This window comes from Macaca fascicularis, chromosome 17 (assembly GCF_037993035.2).
Source record: "Macaca fascicularis isolate 582-1 chromosome 17, T2T-MFA8v1.1".
Taxonomy (NCBI): domain Eukaryota; kingdom Metazoa; phylum Chordata; class Mammalia; order Primates; family Cercopithecidae; genus Macaca; species Macaca fascicularis.
The window spans coordinates 97,084,606-97,106,688 of NC_088391.1; the positions used below are offsets into that span (position 1 = coordinate 97,084,606).

A 22,083-nucleotide genomic window follows, 5' to 3' on the forward strand; every position below is an offset into this window, starting at 1 on the left:
TTGAGAAATGAGTAGCCAGGAGTCAGGATGGGAGTCGATCCCATGAGTCCACAGGATGTTTCAGACATGGTCCTGTCATCCCATGGCAGAGCCTGGATTTTGGAAGCCTGGTTTGGGGTTCTGGGTTCTGGTTTCATTTTGCACTAACTGAATTCTACTCTAAGCCTCTGTTTGCTCTGCATAATTGAGGAACAACAGTCATCATTATCCTATTGGAATATTGGGAGGTTCAGATAAAATATTCCGAAATGGTTGTGAAAACCTAAAAACATTATAGCAATATGAGTTACTATCATATCCTCCATGTTAAATTAGTCCAAAAACAAGAATAAAAAATGTAGACATAGGTAGGAGTATGTGGCTAGCTCATTGCTTCTCCTAGAGGCCTGTCTCAGTCTATCCCAATTTCCTTAAAAAAAAAAAAAAAAAAAAAAAAAAAAAAAAAAAAAACACCAGTGCACAAATCCTCCCCTTTCTCTTCGAGTGCGCCTTTCACTTCCTGGACAGGCCCTCTTCTGCTCATCTCTCTGAGTTCTCTCTCCTTCCCTGCTTTGGTCTGCCCCCAGGAAAATTTACCCTGCAGATGTAAAGCTTTGTTTTCATAAACAAAACCACTGACTCCACATGGCTAGAAACAGCCCATACTTTTGAGCACTGAGATGTGCCATCTTTCATGTCTGAACAGGTTTAGTGGCACAATCGGTATTCGGTGCATCCAGAAATACACTCGCATATAGTAAGATAACTGCATTTCCATCAGAATATCATGACTATTAGGTGAGATAAATATACTGTCAAATGTAATGACATCCTCCTCCCAGCTCTGTCATAAAGAAGTATTGAGAACACATAATTGCCCTCAAAAGATGTCTATTTTATGATAATCATTACCTAAATATTACACACCAGAGACTTGTACTATTAAAGAGGGCTGGAATTACTTATGAAATATTAGCTTTTTACTTAAGCTCTTTGGACCTAATTCATAAAAATTAATTCATGGTTTATAAGAATGTTCTCTATTCTTTAATAGAATACTCTGTAATTCATTAAATTCTTTAATCCCATCACCCTGATCACGTACATTTCAATTTTAGTCCTTCAGAAGGAAAAATAGACTAACTTTTAGTGAGGAGAAGAAACACTGGTGTCAGCACCCAGGACCCACATCTCAAAAAATCATGAAGAAATGTACAGAGTATGGAGAAAACAAAGGTGAAACAGTCAACCCAAATAATGCTGCTTCTCCAATATATTTGTGATTATTTGGGATTAAACCTAAGCTAAGAAAATGTTAATTTTTGATTAATTGATTTGAGAATATGTGGATGCCTTCTGAGGTTGGAAGTATTATTTCTAGTTTTCCTGGTACAATCCCAGGGTTTCCTAGAATGACATCCCCATGAAGTTTTCAGTGTCTTTAAAATGCTGTCCAGAAGTAGCGTCAGCCCTTGGGGCCCACAGATTGTGGGTCTGTGTATGCCAGTAACTTTGCTCAAGAGTCTTCAGGGAAACAATATTATAAAATGTCATTTATTATTTCTCACAATCATAATGGAGTAATTGTTTGCTCAATGTATTGATTCACATCTGTGTCCACCTCTGGACTGTCGTATCCACAAGGGCAGGCAGGCTTCGTCTGTTGGGTTGACCGCTATATCCTCTAAGCTAAGCACAGTGTTTTCCACATGATACTATTCCAGTCAATATTTTTAAACTGAAAGCCAACATATTTTACTAACTTCATAGTTGTCCAATGAGGATCATTAATATTAATTCAAGTCACAATATGTCTATTGATTTTTCTACTAAAAATAAAGGCTTTTAAAAATGAGGAAAATAATCTCTTGTACACATTCACATTAACCCTATGAGGGAGTAGGATAAATTTTATTTTCTATGTGTTATAAATAAGGTACTGAGATGCCAGGAAGTGAACATCAACAATCACACAGGAGGGTGAAAAAGTAACTTAGTATCAGCACATGTGGGTTCTCTTTTCAACTTTCACCATTTACTTTGAGCAAGTCACTTAATGCTGGTGTCTTTGTTAGAGACATTATCAAGAACAAGATGACTTCCAAGTCCCTTTCTAATTAAACTACCCTCTTCTATAGAGCACTATCCTAAGAGATATTCAGAGAAAGAAAAAAGTCAAAGTGTGCCTGGTGTCTGCAGGACATTGCATTTGGGCCTCATGGAGTAGAATCTGATTGTAGGGCTGTAAGCACATGGAGAGTTATTTTCTCACAAAACCCAAGTCCTGGGGCAGAAACTCAGCTGGCCCAATTGCTCACCCATGAGCCAAGCATTTACTGCCATGTCCTTAGACGGAGATCCTTATCTTCTTGGTTAAAAGTGGCCACTCCACTTCCAAGCTTCAGTAATAAGTTATGGGTGGAAAGGGAAACTAGAAAAGGCTCTTCCTGGTTGAGTTTTCCACTTTAGTCAATATCATAAAAGCTTTTCTGAAAACCGTACCCCAAAAACTTCCACTTGAATCTCATTGGCCTAAACTGGTTATATGGTCACCTGTGGCTAAAGGGAGTATGAATTTGTAAGTGTGTCATAGTGGACATCGTAGCCTCTTGAACAAAAGCGTGGTTTTCTACCAAAGGAAAAAGGGTAGAATAGATGTCAGCTGGGCAGCCAACAGTTTACCACAAACCGTAGAGTTATGGAGTTCTTTTAGTGAAGAATTTTTCAAGTTTACTTTGAGAGTCCATATCTATGTGCCCCAAGGATCCATACAAAAACAGTTCATAGACGGATTACTGGTAATAAGGAAATCTGGAAACAATTTAACAGGCCAGAAGTGCCCGGACAATTTTTTTTTACAAGAAAAAAACTGCAGTATACTTCATGAAAAAAAGATGCAAAATATTAGCCAATCAAATACAATAATATATAAAAAGAATATTACCACAAACAAGTGGGTTTATTGCAGGAATGCAAGTTTGGTTTAATATTTTAAAAAATCAATCCAACTGAAAAGAACCAAAAACGAAAAAGAAAGAAAATCAATCAATGTAATTTACCATATTAACTATCTAAAGAAGACAACCACATGATCACATCAGTTGATAGAGAAAAATACAGAGCTCTCCATGGAAAATACACGATTAGTGGGATGCAGAACCCAGGACCTAGAGGGCTGACTTTGTGACTTTTTGTGTTTGAGATTCTGCAGGCTTGACTGTGAGATTTGAGCATTGTCAGATTTTGATATTCATGGGGGCCCTGAAACCAACAGCCCCAAAATACTGAGGGACAACTGTTCATGACAAAACTCCACATCCATTTACAATTTAAAAATAAAAAAAAAAAGTCTCCTAGCAGACTAGAAATAGAAAGGAATGTCTGATAAAGGACACCTACCCAAAACAAACGAACCAAAAAAACACACCAAAAAATCAAGAAGAATGAAACTTTAGCTAATATTGCACTTCATGAGGAAGACTGAATACTTCCCTCCTAAAAAGCAGCCACAGGGCAACGATGTAGCAAGGATGTCTCGCAATGCTCTTCAGTATCACACTGAAAGTCTTACACAGCCCAAAGCGGTAAGGAAAAGAAATATAAGGCATACAGAGTGAGAAGGATAAAGTAAAATTATACTTATTTGCAGATGATGTGATTTGAAGCTGGGAATATTTTCTCCAAAATGGACAGGTACAATATATAAAAGTATATTCTTAAGGAAAAATGGGATCTTGACTCCCCTGGAAGTCATCTTTTAGAATTTATTTTAAGTCTTTCTTATGTTATTATATGAAGGTCTGTATCTTATGTAAATGACAATATGGTATCCCAATATACATTTTTTGTACATTGTGCAATAATAGATATTTGGATTGATTCTAATTTTTGTACCATTACAAACAGTTACTGCAAGTTATATATTCTCTTTTATGCAATTGCACAAGAGTTTCTATAGAATCATCCCTAGAATTGGAATAGACAAAATAGTTCAGTTATGAACGTTTTAAGTTGTATTAGATTATTCTTCAAATTACTCTTTTAACCTCTTGTACTAATTTGCATACCTGCCAAGAGTATATGAGAGTGTCTGTTTCCCCAAACCCACAATAAAGAATGATCAAACTTATGGATTAATATTTACCTTTTCATCTAAAAAAATGTCATTTGTATTGACTTAGATTTTGTGAGGTTTGGCATATTTATGTTGTGTATTTTTATTTCTTGCTTTCTATGCCTGCTCATATCACTTGCCCATTCTTCTGTTGGAGGTTTTATCACAGAGTTTTAAAACCTCTTTGCATATCATAAACAGTCATTGTTCCCTATCATGTTTCAATGTTGGTTTCTAGTTTGCCTTTTGTATTTTGACACTGTAGTGGTTTTGTAATGGAATTTAAATTTTTGGTTGAGTCTAATCAATCGCATCTTTTATGACTTCCAATTTTGACGTCTTGTTTAAATTGTCTTTTCCTTACTCAGATACGTTTTCCAAAAACAACTGTGAACACACCTCACAGTTAACGTCAATAGTCTGCACGATCTTTGCACGGGCACACCTGGGAAACCCTCCGTTTCCCTGACGTTAGTACAATTATCTCCAGGACCTGGAGGACAGAATCAGCAAACTGAGTTGGTTAGCTTAATATATTTTTTTGTTTTCAGTTTAGAGTGCTGGCTTGCATGTTATTTTTACCACAAGGGCTTTCTGCTCCTCCCAGGGAGTCTAGACTTGACCCTGGCTCAGTTGAAGACCCCCAGAGTAGATGAGAAAGTGGATATTTCCACAATTTAAGCTAACAGAACTATTAGACTCTAATATCAACAGATCAAGTAAGCAGAGGGCATTCTTATTGTACTCGTACACTATCTCACATATGATCTTTGTCTCTGCTCCACAAAGCCCATTAAATAGACTTTTTACCAGTTGGAGACCATTTCATCTCTTGGTATAGAATTCCACAGCCTCTGAAGCAGCCAAGGATAGCAAGTGCAAAAACGCAACTTCATTTACGTATGGCTATAGGTTGTGTGTCTTGTGTGTGTGTACATATGTATGTGTGTGTATGTATGTATGGTACCTACATATGTGTGTTTGTGTATTATTAGCCCTTCTCTTATTGTCAGTGAGCTTTTAATTGTGTAAAGATCCTTGATAAGGTCTTTGTTCATCAGAGAACGGAATAATTTGGACAGGAATAATTGAATCATAGACCACCATCAAACAAAACCTCCGTTATGTACCACAGGGAAATTTTGTTTTTTATTTCTTCGTAGCAGCATAATCATAGTCCAGCTTCTCAAAAGTCAACCTGCAGCTGCTTGAACTCAGGCATAGCACTGGGAGTCTATCTCAGCCACCGTGGCTTTAAAGAGCCCTACAGGAAAGGAACTTAAAGTTCATGGGTCAAAGTGTCCAGATTCTAAACAAAGTTAAGGTTTTCTTTCTGCTTCAGCCTAGCAGGGGTGTATTTCCCATGAGAGGTTTGTTTTTTTAACAATGGTCTTCGTAACTGATCGTCTAATAAAGAATTAGTAACATCTCCCCAGGAAGTGTTAAATTAGTGCAAATGATTGTGTCCTAAATGGGTGGACCACATAACAAACTTCTCCCCCTTCTCCCGTTCTTCAAGAAGGAACACAGTAGGATTCAGGGAAAAAATAATAATTTGTGATGAGCATTTACCACATGAAAACACTTTACAGTTGTTATTTTTAAAGTCGCAAGCTTTCAAGAGGAAAGACGTGTTTTTCTTAGGAAAGATTAACAGTAAGATGCTAGGCCTATGATGGCCAAAGAGAACATTCTCTGGGATTACATCATTGCTTCTTCATATTTAGGGATGCAGGGAACTTCCCAGAATTTATTTGGAAAAGAGTGTAAAAGCTAAGAAATTAAAGTTCTTTGAGGTATATTAGAAAATCATTTATTTAAAGGAGGGAAACCACTGTAAATGAATGATATTGTTATTTTGATCCTTAGGAAGAAAACTAGTTATCAACAACAAAGAAATATGAATTTTTAAAAAGGCTGTATGCCTAATTAGTTTGAAACTAATTTAGTTTGTAGCTTAAAACTAAAGCTATTAGTGAATTTAATGGTGGTTCTACCCACTGACGAATGACTGGGAAAGTCAAACACATTCCATTAGCTATGATAACTCTGGGTTAGAACCTTGGGTTAACGAGAATAATTTTAGTTTATCCTTTATTCAGAATCTACATAGTAATCCTGTATATATTCACATGGTTTAACATGTAATTAAAACAAGTATATATTAATCCTCTCATACTAAATGTTTTTCCATAAACAGGCAATGATAGCAGATTGAAATGTACATGAGCAAGATCTGAATATCTTTCAAAGAGTTAAGCCAATGGCAGATGACAACCTTGCAACATGGTGAGGAAAAGTCCTTTCCACTTTCTGTGACTATCGGTGCATGTCACATTAGAGATTATTTTATTTAAGAAGTTTCTTGCATGTTGCCAGGATTGTCTGAATTCTAAGGCATTTATCTCACTGAATGCTGTGACTGTCTTTGGGCAGGGCAGCAAATGGACTGGTCAGTAGGAAATAATGCAGATACAGTAAGGGTCCCTGGCTGTCTCTTCCGGTTGACATCCAAAACCAAAGTTATTTTCCTTCCAAGGCATAGGATTCTGAAGCTCAAAGGTGGGTGTGTATGACAACCATTCATCAGAGACCTCTTTTCTACTCTGTGCCAAAACGTGTAGTCCGTCATCTCCCCAGGGGTCACCTGGAGACCTAGGTTCTTCAGGCCCCTCCCAGACAGGTGAAGGTCAACAACAAGGACAATTTCTGAAAGAGGGGGGACTGCTCCCTCAGATTTTCCCCACCCTGCAGAGCCTGCCCCATAAACTCATGCACACACAGCCAGTTTTTTGGGTTTTTTTGTTTGTTTGTTTGTTTGTTTGTTTGTTTGAGACGGAGTCTCGCTCTGCCGCCCAGGCTGGAGTGCAGTGGCGCGATCTCAGCTCACTGCAAGCTCCGCCTCCCGGGTTCCCGCCATTCTCCTGCCTCAGCCTCCCGAGTAGCTGGGACTACAGGCGCCGCCATCATGCCCGGCTAGCTTTTTTATTTTTATTTTTAGTAGAGACGGGGTTTCTCCGTGTTAGCCAGGATGGTCTCGATCTCCTGACCTCGTGATCTGCCCGCCTCAGCCTCCCAAAGTGCTGGGATTACAGGCGTGGGTCACCGCGCCCGGCCCACACAGCCAGTTTTTACGTGGAAAATCAGTGTTCATGATCCAGTTGCAGCAAAAACGAAAAAGATCTTTGGTATTTTCTCAAGCCACCAATTGAGAGTCAACTCAATATAGAGAAAAAGAAAAAGAAAACCTGAAAAGAGAGCATGTTGGCTCTTAGAGGAAGAATTCCGGATGACAGAAGCTCCCCTAAGAATGCGCTTTGAAGGGAAATAGATGTGGGAAGAGTATCTCTCTAAGTCAGGCTGAAGATTTGCCAATCCTCAGGCTTACAGGAAAGGAAACTCAGCACCGCTGAGAGCTGAGGACTCAAAGCAACTTTTGTTTCTTATCCAATAACGCCCCTAATGTGGTCTTAAGGTTGTCAATTATGGCTTGTTGCAGGTACAATTTCAGAATGTTACTATTGTGCATAAATGAAATAACAGAACTGGTTAATAACAAAAGCACATGCTTTTTGGTAACTGATAAAATCATACAAAACCCTTTAAAAATTGAAACATATTCCTTGCCTACTTCTACTTACAATTCCAGAAATACTCTCTTTATTAATACCAAAAGATAAGAAATCAACTTTCATCTTAATGATTTTAAGTATAATTAATGATTTTAAAGTATAATTCTTAAAGGGCCAATATCTGTGTTCAGGAAAAGATGATAATAGCCAAAATATATTTGTTATTCTTACCGTAAAAAAAAAATTAGTTCTGATTGTGATCACAACTATTCTAACTTGTGATTTTTAAAAGACATTTTAAAGCTATACTTCATTGTTAAACATGTCAAATTTGTATCTGTTTCATTGTATATATTAATTTAATTGATGAAAAATCTTTCACAACATTATCTCAGCTACATAAATGATAGAAAAATGGAAGCAAGCTGCCTTAAACAATGTAAGTGTACTAAAAAACAGAATTTCCCACCAGATTCTCAAATATCTCCTGCCATGAAAGGACGGTTGTGTTAGTCTGAAGATTCTATGGGGCCAGGATCAATAAGCCACAAGCACTGCAGGAAGCCAGTAGATTTCCAGATCTTTCTTCTTGGTCATTCCTGACTCACCCTCCCTGGAGCTGCCCTTTTGTTTCTCACCCTCAAATCACAGCCTCTTATTATTGTCCTCTTTTTCCTTAAAAAAGTAAATCAAGATCTTATTATATACCTGTGAAACCCATTTGACAAAAAAAAACAAAAACAAAAACAAAAAATGGAGAAGGTCATCTATTCTCCCACATGCCATGAAGAATCGCCATATGCATTAGAAATGGCCAGAGTCAGGGTGCGGACAGCAGGTGGACATAGATTTCCCATTCAATGGGCTTGGAAAAACCACAGGCTGCTTTCCATGTAATCTGCACCAGCACCAACACTGCTAGCTTGTTGTGCGTTTTGGTGCTAGAAAATCATACAGTGGCACCCACACCTGCCAGTGAGGTATCCTTTTCTCTAGTCTGCCTATTTTTGAGATGTTATATTTCTTGACAATACCAAATCAATAAACCTAATTTACAGCAACATACCACATTACAGCATTTTCTATCACACTGCCAAGAAGCAGCAGTCTAAAATCTTGACAATTTAAACCACATACCAACTCCTGACATTTAGATAATACATTTTTTATGTAGAATACAACTTCTGTCTTCCCTGCTTCTGGCAATAGCAACATCACATCAAACAGTCCTTTAGATTTAAAATGCTGTAGCTCACACCTTCCTTAGGTCCTTTCTTCTTCTGTGTACCTCTTTCTTACCAGGCACCAAGTTTGATGACTTCTTCATAACATCTTCCATTCTGTTTCCAGTGGCTTTATCTTTCTCCAGTGATCAGTCATTTCAGACCCAGATTATCAATCTTTTTCTTATTTTCCTTACTACCTCTCATCTCCACCAACTCTAATTCATTCTACTTAAATAGCACCTGATTGGTCTTCAAAAAATCGTAATTTTTCATTTCACTCACCCAAAGCTTTCAAAGGTTGATTCCCACTGCTTTAAACTGGCTTTCCCATTCCTCCAGCCTCTCTAGTCCAGCTTTTCAAGAGGCTCTCTCACCTCTCTACAGGTGCAGTGAAAGACTGGACTACTCATACACCCTCAAACACGCCGCACAGAGGCCTCACACCACGCTTTCTTCATATACCGCTCTGATGGGAAGATGCTTCCCATCCCTCCGTACTTATCAAAGTCATACAAGTCCTCCCAGGCTCATCTCAAATGCAGCCTCCTCCATAAAGCTCCCACATATTCCTGCCTGCAAGGATTCCTCTCTCCTCTGAATGTCTCTGTCTACTTTCTCTCTGGATTTAATCTGTGCATTCTGATGCATCCTTTGTATATGTTTATTATCCATTCATATACATACACATACAGATACAGATGCATAAGAATCTGTATAAATAGGTACACATATATTTTCTTTATGTAATTGCTATCATAATAAATATTGTTATGTGACTTGCCTCTTTCTACACTACTATATATGTTGGAGATCTGACCCTATGACACCTGGAGGATACTGGGTGTTTATTTCTTTTCTGTACATCTCTATTTTTCAATTTTTCTTGCATTTTACATTTTAATCTATTTATTTAGTTAGTTAGTTAGTTATTTTGAGATCAGGTTATGAAACTGGCTAATTTTTGTAGTTTGAGTAGAGACAAGGTTGGCAAAACTGGTCCTGAACTCCTGGGCTCAAGAGATCCATCCTCCCTCGGCCTCCCAAAGTGCTGGGACTAGAGGGATGAGCCACTGCGCCTGGCCCAAATTTTCAACAATAATCACATATATACTTTGTAACGGTGCATGCAAAAAACGTCATTCGCAGACCATAAAAACAAGCAGATAGAGAAGATGTCAACATAAGGGATCATGTTCTCAACTTTCTATCTAGTAGGGAAAAAAAGATCATTTTTAACAATTATAAAAATAGATAACGGAGAGCACAAATAGCTTATCCACAACAATAATCACGATTTTGTTCAAAATATACTTAAGGGCCTACTAGGCTCAAAGCACTCTGATGCTTAAGTGCAAAAATGAATTAGCACCAATCCCCCCCTCAGAGTGGCAGTTTATACAAGTTTGCAGTAGGGCTCTTATGCATACTGTGTTTCTTTCCTTGAAGCTCCCTTTACAAAGCAAAGACGTCTTTTCAAAGAAATTCATTTGACAGCAAGGCCAACCTATTAACCATGATGTTATAGACAAGAGTCTATTGTTATGCAACGTATTTAATTGCTTGATTTTAATATTTAAAAAATGCTATTTTAGGTGCTTTTGAACTTTCAAAGCACTTTCATAACTATTACCCCATGTTACATTCTCAATAGCCCTTGTGGTAAGTTAGGCGTCCTCCTTCCGTAGACAGGAAACAGACCCAGGTGGCCACGTGCCCTTGCCTTAACTCACCCAGCTAGCAAGGCAGCAAAGGAGAGCTCCCGGCTTCTAATTGTATGCCTTTCCCCCGAACCAAGCCAAGGAATGAAACTTATTTTTTGACAAGAAACATTTAGTCCCGGTCCCAGAATGAATTTTAACAACAAAACTATGTTATAAATAAGTTGCATGGTGACAGCCTGGGGTACAGTGAACTCTATTTTATGGCCAAGACCATGTGGCACACACTGAGCATTCTAGTCCATCTTTTCCATGACTAACCTGACCTGGGTAGCTATGAACCAGGAAAGAGATTTGTTCAAGCACATTCCACTTGACAAGCACAAATAAATTTATTCAATTGCCTATATTCTAAAACTATCCAAGTAACAACACCATCACATAAATAAAAGACATCAGGTTGGTAACAAACCTGTAAGTTCAGACACACGTAATGTTAAAAAAAAAAAATACTGATTTTCCTATCTGATCAAATGCTGAGATTGAGTGGGGGTAGGGGACACTCACACAAAAAGGACCATCTGTTACTTATTTAAGCCATCCTTAGACAAGAATATATTACTTTTCAGAGAGAAAAATATTGTTCTTTCCAGAGGAATAGGAATGTGATATAAACAATGAGATGAGATAAAGCTGTTTATATCAAAGGGTGAATCAGATTATAACACTGAAAAATAGTACACATTTCCTGTTATTGCTGCTATAAGTAAAACAGTATTTGAAAGACAAATTACCATGTTACTATTCTTGAAAATCCCAGGCTCTCCTATAAGTAATGACATTTTGGTACACATGAGACTAACCAAGAGCAGACATATCTCTATCTACATAATTTAAGGAGGAAAAAAATCAATCTTTTCTCCTTCAAGAAAGAGAATACTTTTTTCTTTAAAACTTAAAGAACCAAGAAAAGTTTATATTTAAGACAAACAAAAACTGCAAATAGCGCAGGGAAGATATGAGTGGCAAGCATGCTCCCTGTGGGACTGAAGTGCAGGCTAGTTCTAGAGACAATGTTCTGGGTCATAAATAGCAGACAGGAAACAGACGGTCCCCAGACTTGAAGTGCCTGCAGCAGCTCACAAGCCCCGAGGGACCTCTGCAACCACAGCTTCAGTGACATGGAGGGCAAGGAGGAGTCACAGCCTCACCTGCGCCAGGTGGCAAAGCACCTTTCTAGTGTGAATCTCTCTCTCTCTCACACACACACACACACACACACACACACAGCTGGCCCTCCTCACCCATCCTGCCACCAGTTCTCGCATGTGGACCAGTGTACCCATGGAAGCCATCCTGGCTCCCAGTGTGAACAGACACCAGGCACTATCTCAGCAAGGGTCAGGAGCAGGTCCCTGCTCACCTGACCTCACCTCTTAGCAACTCTCATTTTCCAAATGACAGAGGCAATGGCAGCTACAAGCCTGGGGCATCTGCTCTTCTCTAAATCCAGCGAGAAGCTGATCAAAGTCCCCTTCTCACCTGCTGCCTACCAGGATAACATGTGTGTCCCCACACTCAGAATGACAAGCAAGCAGCCAAAACCGCCTTGAATGAAGCCAAACACAGAGCCTACCCACTAACCACTGTCCCCATGTGCCCTAGGCAGAGGGGCTTCCCAGGACAGAGGGACTTCCACGCCTAACACAGGAAAGTCCCAGGCAAACCAGGGCTGTTAGTCACCCTTTGAATGTGTTCTCTGGGCCTCATTTCCTTATGTCTGCTCACCTGTAGGCCCCGCCCCAAGAGGCTGCTTTGGGAAGCCCTGGGCCGTCAGGGTCTGATGTGCTTTTCTTTGAAAGTCCTTAACCCCTGAAGAGTGGTCTGAATGGTTACAGTTGCTTGCATACATCTTAAATAAGAAAATCCATTCATATGGTCTAGAAAGGAAGCAATAATTCTCTTTTCTGGCTGGATTGTAGTTTCTGGGGTTTTTTGGTTTTTTTTTTCCTTTGAAGACAGGGTCTCACTGTGTCGCCCAGGCTGGAGTACGGTGCTGCAATCATAGCTTACTAAATCTTCTACCTCTCGAGTTCAAGCAATCCTCGAGCCTCAGTTGACCAAGTAGCGGGGATTACAGGCACACGTCACCACAGCAAGCTAATTTTTACATTTTTGTAAAGACAGGGTCTCACTCTGCTGCCCAGGCTGGTCTTGAACTCATGGGCTCAAGTGGTTCTGCCATGTCAGCCTCACAAGTGCTGGGATTACAGGCGTGAGGCACCATGCCTGACCTAGGAATAGATATTAATCAGTGCTTCTCATTTGGCCACGTCTGGAGACCCTTCTGGTTGCCACCGTAGGAGAAGCGGTGCTCACGACATGTCCTGGGTAGAGCCAGGGTGCCGCTGTGCCTCGCACAGTGCCTGAAGCAGCCCCCACAGCAGTGCATTACCTGGCCCAGAACGTCCATCGCGCTGAGGTTGAGAGACCCTGGTCTATGTTAACCCTGGGACAGGATCACCAACAAGTTAAGGAGGAGTCAGCTGAGAGCCTCATTCGGTGGCCAGAGGTCTCCCTAAGGGTCCCTCAGCGGACACGCTTCCCCAGCACCTCTGTGTGGCAGGGCAGGCCGGCTGTCCCAAAATGAGCTATGAGGGTGAGGCTTCTCCTTGGACTTTCCTTCTTCTCCATTCTTCCCTCCCAGCAGGCCGGACCCCAGCGCTCGCCTCTTCCTGCCAGGACGCTATGGGTTTGGGTGAAACCCCGTGCACGGATAGCAGAGGTGCTCTCCCTTTCCGCCTGCTATTGCTTTCCCAGGGAGACGTGAAGAGGAGAGGAGGACCCGAGTTCAAGCAGGGAGGGGATTCAGAGGGCAGCCATTCACCGAGGCCGCTCCAGCCCCAGCCCTGGGAGCCAGTCCCGGGGGTGCCGCCTTTCACTAAGGGATTCCCGATTCCGCTGCCTCCAGGCGCAGGGAGGGTGAGCAGGAGACACGCAGCCTTCCCCTTCCCAGTTTTCTTTGTGTGACTTCTGTCTCCCTCTCTTCAGGAACCAACAAAAGGCAAATGAATTCATTAAGGAGATCAACACCTGCCATTTGCCTTTCTTTTTTCTTTTTTTTTTTTTTTTTTGAGACGGAGTCTCGCGCTGTCTCCCAGGCTGGAGTGCGGCGGCGCGAACTCGGCTCACTGCAAGCTCCGCCTCCCGGGTTCCCGCCATTCTCCTGCCTCAGCCTCCCGAGTAGCTGGGACTACAGGCGCCGCCACCTCGCCCGGCTAGTTTTTTGTATTTTTTAGTAGAGACGGGGTTTCACCGTGTTAGCCAGGATGGTCTCGATCTCCTGACCTCGTGATCTACCCGCCTCGGCCTCCCAAAGTGCTGGGATTACAAGCATGAGCCACCGTGTCCAGTCACATTTGCTTTTCTTTCTTTCTTTCTTTTTTCCAATCTTTTTTTTTTCAGATGGGGTCTCACTCTGTCAACTAGGCTGGAGTGCAGTGGCCCGATATCGGCTCAGTGCAACCTCTGCCTCCCGGGTTCAAGTGATTCTCCTGTCTCAGCCTCCTAAGTAGCTGGAATTACAGGCATGAGCCACCAAACTCGGCTAATTTTTGTAGAGAGGGGTTTAGCCACGTTCACCAGGCTGGTCTTGAACTCCTGGCCTCAAGTGATCTACCCACCTCAGCCTCCCAAAGTGCTGGGATTACAAATAGGAGTCCCTGTGCCCGGCTGCATGTGCCTTTCTTTAAGGCCATTATTTAGGACTCAAGAGAGAGACGTCATGAGAAAAGGTGAGGGAATTATGGGGGAGACTGGAGAAGAGGGTAGGCAAGGTTTGGAGATGTGGCTTTGTTCATTAGTCACCAGCCTGAGTAGCACATCAGTGCTTTCAAGTTAAAGGTAGGAAATGGAAGATAATGTATCCTGTTGAATCTATAGGGATAATTAACAGATAATTTAAAATATAATGACCCAAATTGGGACTGAGGAAACACGTTGGCATTAACCTCCTTGCCTGGAGAGAAGGTGCCGGGAGAGCTCGCGGTCCGGTTTGCCACTTATTTAAGACTCCACCTCCACTCGTTCCTAACGCACTGAGAAATCAGCTCATTATTGACTCAGAGGGATGAGCGCCAGGTCCTGACTCACCCATAACTACTTCCTGCAGAAATCCTCCAGCCCTGTTAGAAATGCCTCAGCCAAGGGGACTCATCTCCTCAAACCTGGGGGACCAAGACCTATGAGAGGTCACAGCCTGAGGTGATGGAAGTGCCATGTGCACAAGGTTGATTTGGTGGCTCTAATGCTTATAATATAAAAGCTTGCTTCTTAGCATAGTTCTTGCAGTGTTAATTTTAGAGACATATAACGGAGAGGAGTAGGGAAATAAAGACCTGTCTGGTCCTCCCCCACTTCCCTAATCCATCTGTCTCCCTTGCTACGTCTCTAAACTTTCTCCAGCCAGGACATCAGAGGTACCCAGACACTGTTATGAAACTCCACATGTGTCCCTGGTGGACGCTGCTGGACCCAGCACGCACACCTCTCTGCTGAGAGTCACCCTGGATGAACCACCGTTGGCCAGCGGGGAGCATGTTGCAGCTTTCCCACGCAGTGGATGAGAACCAAGGTTACGACCATTGTGTGGGAGGCGTCTGTGTAGCAATTGCTGGAATCACTGTGAGTAGTCCGTGTCACATGTGTCTCCTCTGATCTTTGAACGTCTCTTCTTCCCTCTCCACTCCCACTGTCTAACTTTATTCCTCTTTTTTTCTACCCCTTTCAGGAGACAGTGTGGCAAAGACAGCGTGGGAAAGAAGACGCATTCTGAAGTCACCCCTATTTGTGTTAAATGATCACTTTAACTACTGCTACAGAAGGAATGTTTATGTCCCCCACCCAAATTCATATGCTAAGACCTAATAGCCAATAAGATAGTATGAATAGATGGGGCCTTTGGGAGGTGAGTGGCTCATGAGGGCAGATTCCTCAAAATCACGTAAGTGCCCTAATAAAAGGGGCCCCAGAAAGACCCCTTGAACTGTCCACAATGTGAAGTGGAGAACACAGCGAGAAGGCCACCTGCAAGTCAGAACGTGGGCCCTCGTCAGAACCTAATTGTGCTGGCACCCTGATCCTGGACTTCCAGCCTCCAGAATGACGACAAATGTTTTTCCTGAGCCATCCACTTCAAAGTATTCTGTCATAGCTCTCCAAATAGACTAAGACATCTACTTAACGTTGGTCAAATGTTTAACCTTAGAGTCCACACCTGTGAAATGGTGACGGTAACACTGTGTATTTCCTACATTATGATCAGGATTAATAAATGTAATTAATTAATCAGAAATTAGTAATCTCTCATTATTAATTCTAGGGTGCTTGATACTGGATTGAGGCTTATTTAATATTTGGGTCTCTTTTTTTTTTTTTTTTTTCTCTTTCTGCTTTTCCTCTTTCCCTTTTCCTATTGAAATAGAATGCAGAGGACAAAGCAAGCAAACAAAAAAACTTCTGGAAGAATCACAGAGTTTTAGACCTAGAAAAAAACTGAAAAATCATCCATTCACTCTCCTCATTTTACAGATGAGGGCATCGAGCCTCAGAGAAATGAAACCTGCCCAAGACCACACAGCAAGTGAGTGGGGGACTCATGACCCAAGACACTTCTTCCAGGCTTCATTCTACCACATCACGCTGCAGAAAACCCAGCAGATGGGAAGAGATGAGGCATGTGGTTGCCATTTCTGTATTACATCCAATTCATATTTCATTTAGAAAATGTATTTCTAGAACTTGTTAAAAAACCTGAATGATTTTGATTGAAGTTTTTCAAAACTAGGATTACTATGCTTCTAATGGATATCAAGTTCAAATTGTTAACATATTTTGCCTTAGTTTGCCACTCCCCTCAAACTATCCAAAGTATTGAATGCCCAGGTTCCCTGTTTGGGAAAGCCCAAGGATCTGTGCACACTCTGGGCTACTCTTGCCCAGCTCCCAACTGGCGCACTGGACCTGGCCTAATGCTGCTCTCTGCTGCTGCCCAGCTCTTCTGCTCTACCCGCGACACTGTACCCAGTTAATCATTAGGGCCCTTGTCTCAGTACAATTCCATAATATAATTCGATCAAATAATCCATGCTAACAAAAGTCTAGAATGGAAGGTGCCTGCTATGGTTTGAATATTTGTCCCCTCCCAAATTCATGTTGAAATTTAAGCTGTATTAGAAAGTGGGACTTTTAAGAGGTGATAAGGCCATGCAGGCCCCCCTCATGGTTCGGATTTGTGCTGGTATAAAGGGGTGAGTTTAGTTCCCCCGCCTCTCTCTCACCTTCTCACCTTCTGCCATGTAATGATGCAGCAAGAAGTTCTCTCGCCAGATGGTCGCACCTTACTATTGGCCTTCCCAGCTTTGGGGGCTATAAACCAATACGTTTCTGCTCACTGTAAATTACCTGGTTTCAGATATTCTGTTATAGCAGCACACAACAGACTAAGACACTGTTCAACTCACTCCTCACAATCCTGTGTTGTCCTAGGAAAAATTGTGTAATTTAACAATGACTCTTTAGAGACAACATCCCTCTTCTATATCTCAGAAAGAGGCTTTCTCAGTAGAAGAAGAGGAGGAGGATATTGGGTGGGGGAGAGGCCTGGGAGTACTTTGTTTTTTCCCATTGGTATGGCCATGAGGTCCCTCTGTTTGCAGCACCTCAGCCTCTGCCTGTCTACTCCTGAGTTGGGCCCTGTGGTCATGAATTCTTTCATCAAATACCTATTCCTAAAAACAAGCATGCATGAGTAACTATGAGACAATTGCAATGACGCAAGTGTATGTGACTTATCTCATCTACCCAGTGTGACAGCTTGACACTCAAGGGTGAGATTTTCACCATCGATTCCCAGAACAAAGAATTTAGAGTAATGACCATTTATGTATGGGTGGCCCTGTGGCGTCTCTGGCAACACCCCTTGTTTGACCAAATTCTCAGACTCAAAAAGACGACATTGGCTCCGCGCGCTGTCTGGCCTCAGAGAACCTGCAATACCAAAGTTTCACATTTTGGGGACTACCTCCTCATCCATGTAAGTACAGTTCTGAAAATTATTGTAAAATGTGTTATACAAAGAATGGGATAATTTATTGCTATACATTATCAAGCTAATCAAATTATGCATTCACTCATTCATTTTTTGCAATCATTCATAACACAGATGTACAAAGGAATATCTATGGATTTTTGGGGTTGCAAAAAACAGAATCTTAGCTCCACCACTTACCAGTTTAATAATCTGGCCCTAGGAAAGTTACTTAACAATCTGATCCTCAGTACCTATCATCACTTGAAAAAAAATGGGAAAATAATACCAACCTCTTAGCTTGGTTGTAAAGATTCAGTAAAATAATGCATGCATGTGCCTAAAACAAAACAGTCACAGAATGGAGGTAGGAGCCATACCGTAGATTCCAACATAATGGTGTCAATCAGCAAAGTTCATCAGATCAAGGCACAGACTGCCAATTATGCATCATGCTGGCATTTGATGTCTAGAAATCTATCTTCCTCTTACAGGAAGCTTTCCTCTTAATCTGTACTTTGCTCATGTTCAACATTTTGGCATTTTTCTAAGTTCCCCAACCTTAGGGCTCTTCTGTTTTCCCACTTAATGTTGGACTAATGAACCATTGCTGGGGCCAATGTCCCATTGTCTTCAGCAAAGTGAGTCCCATGAGCCTAAGCTCCTAGGAAAAAAGTTGGTTTTGGCTGCAAAGGGTGTATGACAGCAGCTGAACCAGGCAGTGCAATATTCATGGGGCTTTTACTTAGTGGAACTTGACAGTAAATTTAAAAGACAATTTACTTCTACCTTTCTCATTTTCAAGAACAAATGAGGCCCAGAAAGGTAGGGGATTTGCCAGAATGAGACAACTCTTAAGTTGCTAGATCTATCCCTACTCGTGACTCAGATTAAACAGTTGCTTAGGAGACCCCAAAATCATCTCTGCATTTCAGAAGATTAAGTGCTTGTATAGACAATATCACATATTACACTACAGCAATTTAATGATTTCCTGATGATATATGATAGGCCCCAGATTATCACTAAAAGGTATTTTAAATTTTGACAACTGACACAATTTGGGAGCCAACAGCAACTCTTGGAATTGGAGTCTAGTTAGCACATGCCTGGCTGGAAGCCACAAGGTGACATACTCCAGTGGCTTCTAAACTGTCTGTGTCACTAGCAGTCCCCACGATTGCATGGCTCAGAGATTGAATGAGGAGGTATCAAAGAGTTTGCCCCACGTCCATCTGTACCCTGAAATCCAATATCTTCTTTTATGAAATAATATGGTTAAAAATAAATTCAAATAGAACAAAAGGGTAGCAGATTAGTCAAGATTCTTCAGAAAAATAGAACCAATAGGATGTATATGTATATCTATATCTATATCTGCAGAGAGATGTATTTTAAAGAATTGGCTCATGGGATTGTGGGGGCTGGAAATCTGAAATCTGTAGAGCAAGCCAGCAGGCTGGAAATTCAGGTAAGCATTGATATTGCAGTCCTGAGTCCAAATCTGAAGGGCAGCCAGCAGGCTGGGAACTCACGCAGGGTTTTTATGCTGCAGTCTTAAGGCAAAATTCCTGGTCTCCAGGAAACCTCAGTGTTTGCTCCTAAGGCCTTCAACTGATAGGAAGGGGCCTAGCTTGTAAAGGGCAATCTGCTTTTCTCAAAGCCAGCTGAATGTGATTGTTAATCACATCTAAAAAATACATTCACAGCAATATCTAGACTAGAGTTTGACCAAACAGCTGGGTACCATAGCCTACCCATAATTTTAGTTGACACATGAAGTCAGCCATCACAGAGTAAATAACGAGAAAGGGACCATATCCCACTCCAGGTCCTTCCTTCCTTTCCCCAGAGGTAAGCTCTTTAAGTGGTCAAACCCATCTTTTCAGGGAAGGGCATTGGTTCTATTTGCATCCGAATGTTTATGTGTGTAAAAAAGCACCAGACTTTTTCTATTCTTCACATCTCTGCAGTCTTTACTCTGTGCCAGGCCTTCTGTTCAGCACTCTACATGGATTTCCTCCTGTCAGTCCTTTCAGCCACCCAGACATGCAGTTACTATTCTGTCCCCCCTTTTACGGATGGGTCAACGGTGAGCAATATTAACATCCTTTCTGTTGGACAAATCTGATGACAAGAAAGGTTCAATCTGCTTTGGGAAAAAAACCAAAATAATTTGAACCATTTTTATTGGGAAATTGGAGGCAAAAACAAGTTCAGAAAAGTTTCAAAGGCGTGCTTGATGCCAAATATGATTTAAAGCCCTGTGTTGTAGAACCCTTGAGTGACACTGGAGGGACGTATGCCGGGGCCGTGTTTTTATTCAGCTCCCCATATTGACAGCAATTTTCCTTGTTTTAAATTATTTATTATTTTGTGTTCCCAATTAAGCTATAATGTGACAGGCAAGCTATTTTACAAGGCAATAAAGAAAATAATCATGCTCCCCGGCGAGTAAACTGCAAGGCCAAAAGGTGAGTTGTTTATATCAGAGAGAGAACCATATTACCACATTGAAAAACAGTAGGCATGGCTGGTTATTGCCACTACAAGTAAAAATGGCTATAGAACAGAACAAGAGAAACTGGTTCCCAGCCTCCTTAAAAGCACTTATTGTTAGAATAATGACAAAACTGTCTGTGTTTGCATAAGGAGCAAAAATGATTGATAGACGGCCCGGAGGGAGCCAAGTCTTACCCCCAAATTAGGACCACAGGGACAAGGAGGTGCTGAAAGGGTCAGGAGCAGAGAGATCTCCCGGGGTGGATGAATGGCAGAAAAATCTAACAGTAGGTTAACTTGACTTGAGGGTCCTATCTTCTGAACATGCTGAACACACCATATCTTAAATTCAAATTAGCCCGTCTATGGAAAACGAAAATGATTTTATGAGTCCTGCCTTGTCATTATGGTGGTTTATGGGAAGCCCAGATGGCTACATATGGCCACCAGACGGGAGCTGGTCTTCAAAACAAAAACAAAATAAACCAAAAAGCCCTCACCCTCAAGTAAAGCCAGAAGAACTCACCTGCTGAGAGGCACCATGCATTTCCGCTGGAAGTAGCTGGTGACAAGTGAGCCCAGGGGTGAGAGGGGGAAGGAGCTAAGGGAGTGTGTCATCAGAGCTGTTTTCATCTCCCCCTGGTGGGTGGCACAGGGCTGTTTGTGGGCTGTGGGTTCGTGTATCTGGGATGTTACAGGAAGTGGCGAGGAAAGAAGAATGAAGACAAAGAGTATGGAGTTTCCATTGATTTAGCCAAGTCTGTAACAGAAGAAAAGTGCCTTCCTTCAGAACTTCCAATACAATGTGTGAGAATGGACCTGTTACAACGTGTATTACTCGCACGGTGCCCCCACTGCCAAGAATAGGGCCGGCCTTAGAAGGCACTCTGAACCAAGAATCAGCAAGTGACTGAATCTGTGAGACTCGTATTGATCAGTCTCAAAAGAAATGAGTCCTACCTTCTTGGTCTCTTAAGAAATTCATTCTCTTGAAAAGCAATTCAAAAAGAGCTTTCCCTAAAACACATTAGATAAACAATGAGATATCCTCCTAGCTTTCTCTCGGGAAACTTTGACTTTATATGTTTTCAATTTATTCTCCTCTTTTTTGTTGTTCATTCCTTTGCTACTTTTAGGCTTTGTTGTTCAAAAGCTAGCTCATAGAATTTTTTTAAATCTTTGTATTCATGTATCCCCAACTAGAGCATGATCTTTTTTTGGCTGGTGGATCCTCCCCAGAATGTTTGCATGTATTAGGGCTCCGTTGAATAGATGTTGGTCATGAGGAAGGATGACCAGCTAAGGGAGCTAATGACTTAGACAGATACTGTCAAATTGCAAGGAATAGAGGTGTGCTCAAGATACCTTGGTTGGCGAGGTTTATTGTTACACAAACACACTGGGTGGTAGCCAGTCAACCAAGATGGCGGCCCTCAGTTCCTTCCCTTTCTTTGTGTACATGCTGTGCCCCATGACCAGAGGTAGGCCTTTTTTCTCCTCCCTTGTATTTCGGCTGGTCTCCTACCTTGCTTTCAACAGTGAAATGTAGCAGTAGTGAAGTTGGACCTGTTCCAAGCCTAGACTTCAAGCCTTCTGTGTCCTACTTAGAAGCCAGTCACCATGCAAGAAGCCTGACTGCCCAGAAACCAGCAAGCTGTGAAGAGTCCAAGCTGGTTACAGAAAGAGGGGGACGCTGAGGTGCCAGACGTGTGAGTAAGGCCTGCTTGAACCTTCCAGCTCTGCCGAACACTCAGCTGAATGCAGTGAATCAGCCAGTCTAGCTGAGAACACAGTGGAGCAGGGGTTCTGATCCTGCCCGGATTCCAGACCCACAGAATCCAGAGAAATCATATGACTTTAAACCACTAAATTTTGCAATAGATTAATGTACAACAATAGATAAAACACACAGAAAAGTCAAGAAAATGTTTTTGAAGAAAAGTGA

At 41.6% G+C, this 22,083-nt stretch overlaps 2 long non-coding RNA genes across 3 annotated transcripts in view; one reads left to right on the top strand and one right to left on the bottom strand.

Moving 5' to 3' along the window:
• Positions 1 to 9,400, bottom strand: part of LOC107127986 (uncharacterized) — an 89,343-nt gene extending 79,943 nt beyond the window's left edge. The window contains exon 1 of the long non-coding RNA XR_001486466.3: positions 9,174 to 9,400. This is a non-coding gene — a long non-coding RNA (uncharacterized lncRNA). The remainder of the gene's footprint in view (positions 1 to 9,173) is intronic.
• A 5,310-nt stretch (positions 9,401 to 14,710) lies between these two features.
• LOC102117211 (uncharacterized) lies at positions 14,711 to 16,718 on the top strand. Of its 2 annotated transcripts, none has more exons than XR_006693621.2 (3): positions 14,711 to 14,812; positions 15,014 to 15,232; positions 16,032 to 16,718. It is a non-coding gene; the product is annotated as an uncharacterized lncRNA (long non-coding RNA). The 2 variants fall into 2 exon arrangements; XR_010582473.1 differs by lacking the exon at positions 16,032 to 16,718 and adding an exon at positions 15,346 to 15,923.
• The last annotated feature ends 5,365 nt before the right edge of the window (positions 16,719 to 22,083 follow it).